This window comes from Lolium perenne, chromosome 4 (genome assembly GCF_019359855.2).
Source record: "Lolium perenne isolate Kyuss_39 chromosome 4, Kyuss_2.0, whole genome shotgun sequence".
In the NCBI taxonomy this organism is placed as follows: Eukaryota; Viridiplantae; Streptophyta; class Magnoliopsida; order Poales; family Poaceae; genus Lolium; species Lolium perenne.
In genome coordinates, this window is record NC_067247.2 from 103,359,652 (window position 1) to 103,364,250 (window position 4,599).

Sequence of the window (4,599 nt, forward strand, 5' to 3'; positions counted from 1 at the left end):
ATGCATATAACCATGTTTCCCTCTCTCATAATAACTTTCAGTAGCATCATTGATGAAATCAACAATATAACCATCACTTAAAACATTCTTATCATGGTTCATATGCATACAAGTATCATTAAATTTTGGCATAAGAAGAGTTCTTCTCATTAATAGTAATTGGACCAAGATTATTATCAAGAATTTGAACATGGTAATCAAGTTGCATACTAAGGGAATTGTTTTTGGCAATCCAATCATAACTATGACAAGTTTCATAAGGATATTTATAACCTATATCATAGCATTCTTTATAATAATCATCAAAGATTGGAGGCATAGTGTCATCATAAGAAATAGAATAGTTATCTTTCACAGTATGTTCATCTGTGACCATACCATTATTGTTACTAGAAGGAGATGTATCAAACATGTAATGATCAGTAGCAAAAGGATTTTCAAACACCTCATCCCCAAGCTTAGAGCTTTCTATATCATTATGGGAGGAAGCATGGATAGTACTGATACTATGGCAATTATTAACATCATCATTTTCAGAATTAGTTTCCCAGAGATTTTCAATATCAAAAGTAGTGTGCTCTTTCAAATCATGATCACTAATGTAGGTAAAGGGCATAGGAATATCATTGTACTCAGATTCATTATCATAATAATCATCAGGAGCAACATACTTACGGTTACCTATCGTTATCTCATACACGCGGGGATATGTTGTTACCTCTTTCTTTTTATTCCCCTTCTTCTTCTTCTTCTTCGTTCCCTTCTTCTTCTTCTCATTCTCCTCGTTCCCTTCTTTAGGAGGGAGAGGCTTGATGGGAGGCTCCTCCACATAACCTGATTTATTTCCAGAAACAATAGAAGAAACTTGGGAGGATTCCTCCTTTTCATTAATAAGTTCAAAACACACAGCGGTCCTATCATATTTTGGCAAAGTGTCATCTTCTAAAATATTTTGTATGTAAGCATTTGTATGGCAATTATTAATGCAATAAGAAAGACAACCATGCAGGACATCATCAATATCAAGATCACTCATATGTAACAAAGAGATTTTTCTTGATAACTCTTCACACCACAAAAATAAAGTAAGTTCATCATGCTGATTAGGAGTAATTTCATCATCACAATACAAATTTGCAGCACTCATGGGGTTCGAATTATCATTGGAGGAGCATTGAAAATTAAAATGACCCACTCTATGGCAAAGTTCACAAATAAAAGGATAGATGGCACAAACTTTTTAACCAAGATCATCTAGAGCCCTAGACCACTTTCTAGTTTTTTCATTAATATGATGGATACAATATTCATCTTCGATTTGATTAATTCCACAAGGTCTATGCATTCCACAAAAATTAACATGCTTATAGGAAATAGCATTCTTAGGAGTTTGAGCATGTTTATTGCAATCATTAACAACAATTTCATCCTTCATGCAAGCATCTTTAAAAGGTTCATGATACTTATCAAAATTCTTCTTAGGCAATTCAAAATGAGAGGCAAAAGCTTTATAAAGATTTGCAACAACTTGAGACTCAATACCATAAGTAGCACTCATATTTCGAATTTTATCAGTATCCATAAAAGTTTCAATGCATTCATAATCATAATTTATACCTGACTCTTTACCTTTGTCGTTCTCCCAATCTTCAGCGTTCTCCTCAATCCGATCAAGAAGATCCCACCTAGCTTCAACCTCCTTGCTTGTGAAAGATCCCTCCAAACAGGCATCTAGATAGTCCTTGTGGTGTCCTGAAAGCCTTGCATAAAAATTATTAATAATAACATTACGGGGGAGCTCATGAATGGGACATTTGAGCATTAGTGACTTCAATCTCCCCCATGCTTGGGAAATACTCTCTCCATCACGAGGATAAAAGTTATAAATGTAATTTCTATCAGTATGCACTTCATGAGGAGGATAAAATTTAGAATAAAAGAGAGGTACAATTTCCTCCCAACCAAGAGAATGAGTATTCTTCAGCAATTTATACCAATGCGCCACCTTACCACACAGCGAAATAGAGTATAGTTTCTTCCTCACTTCATCCATAGAGATACTGCACACTTGAATAACCCACATAATTCATGCAAAAACAGTAAATGATCTCCAGGATGGACAGTTCCATCCCCTTCATAACGGTTATCTACAACACGTTCAATAATTTTCATGGGTATCTTGAAAGCAAGACTTGCAGTAGGTGGATTTAAAATATCACAAGCATCATTAGAGTTATCGCATATGGGAGATAAAGCATTATCAGAGCAAATTTTCTCCCCTAAAGATGGGAAGCTAAAAAGATCATAAAAACTAGCTTCCCCAAGCTTAGACTTCTCCATAGCATTAGCAGTAATTGCGTTCATACTAATAACATTGCTACTAGCATGCAAATAGGGTTCCATAGGTTTTTTAATTTTTGCATCAAATAATTCATGTCTTAACTCAGGAAATAGATTAAAAAGCTCACTAAATTTTTTGTTGTTTTCCATTATGCCTAACTAGTGAAAATAAAAACAAGAAACAAAAAGATGCAATTGCAGGATCTAAAGGAAATAGCTTCGAGCACTCACACACCGGCAACAGTGCTAGGAAATAGTTTAGTAGTCAGAGGATGTGAATACCTTTTACCTTACCTCCCCGGCAACGGCGCCAGAAAATAGCTTGATGTCTACTCACGCTTCTTTTCCTGTAGACAGTGTTGGGCCTCCAAGAGCAGAGGTTTGTAGAACAGCAGCAAGTTTCCCTTAAGTGAATCACCCAAGGTTTATCGAACTCGGGGAGGAAGAGGTCAAAGATATCCCTCTCAAGCAACCCTGCAATTACGATACAAGAAGTCTCTTGTGTCCCCAACACACCTAATACACTTGTCAGATGTATAGGTGCACTAGTTCGGCGAAGAGATAGTGAAATACAAGTAATATGGATGAATATGAGTGGTAATAGCAATCTGAAATAAACATGGCAGCGAGTAAACATGCAATAGAACAGTAAATAAACGGAGATTCGATGTGTGGAAACAAGGCCTAGGGATCCTACTTTCACTAGTGGACACTCTCAACATTGATCACATAACTGAAACTACTCTACACTCTCTTGTTGGATGACAAACACCATTCATTGTGTAGGGCTACAAGAGCACCTCAATGCCGGAGTTAACAAGCTCCACAACATCCGATGTTCATATTTAAGTAACCTTAGAGTGCATGATAGACCAACGCAATTATACCGAGTACTAACATAGCATACACACTGTCAACAATAGCTATGAAAGGGGGAATAGATCGCATCAATACTATCATAGTAATAGTTAACTTCATAATCTACAAGAGATCACAATCGTAGCTTATACCAAGTACTACATGATGCACACACTGTCAACATTACATCATGGAGGAGGAATATACTACTTTAATAACATCACTAGAGTAGCACATAGTTGATATTCAACTAGATCACAAAGAGAGAGATGAACCACATAGCTACGGTAGAGCCCTCAGCCTCTGGGGAGAACTACTCCCTCCTCATCATGGGAGCAGTGATGGCGATGAAGAAGATGGCCGTGGTGTCGATGGAGATGCCTTCCGGGGGCACTTCCCCGTCCCGGCGGCGTGCCGGAATAGAGACTTCTGTCCCCCGAATCTTGGCTTCGCGATGGCGGCGGCTCTGGAACTTTTCTCGTATCGTGGCTTATTCTTTTAGGGTTTTCGCGACGGAGTCCTTAAGTAGGCGGAAGAGCAGCCTCGGAGGGGCCCTGGTGGGGCCACACAATAGGGGGCGCGCCCCACCCCTTGGTCGTGCCGCCCTGGCGTGTGGGGCCCCTGGCTCCCCTCTGGTCTCTCTCCGGTGTTCTGGAAGCTTCGTGGAAAAATAAGATACTGGGCGTTGATTTCGTCCAATTCCGAGAATATTTCCTTACTAGGATTTCTGAAACCAAAAACAGTAGAAACCAGGAACTGGCACTTCGGCATCTTGTCAATAGGTTAGTTCCGTAAAATGCATAATAATGACATAAAGTGTGTATAAAACATGTGTGTATCATCATAAAAGTAGCATGGAACATAAGTAATTATAGATACGTTGGAGACGTATCACCGATTCCCTTTGTCACGCGATATTTTACTTGTCCGAGGTTTGATCATCGGTATCTCTATACCTTGTTCAACCTCGTCTCCTGACAAGTACTCTTTACTCGTACTGTGGTATGTGGTCTCTTATGAACCATTCATATGCTTGCAAGCTAATATAGACGACATTCCATCGAGAGGGCCCAGAGTATATCTATCCGTCATCGGGATGGAAAAATCCCACTGTTGATCCATATGCCTCAACTCATACTTTCCGGATACTTAATCCCACCTTTATAACCACCCATTTACGCAGTGGCGTTTGATGTAATCAAAGTACCTTTCCGGTATAAGTGATTTACATGATCTCATGGTCGAAAGGACTAGGTAACTATGTATAGAAAGCTTATAGCAAATAACTTAATGACGTGATCTTATGCTACGCTTAATTGGGTGTGTCCATTACATCATTCATATAATGACATAACCTTGTTATTAATAACATCCAATGTTCAAGATCATGAAACTATGATC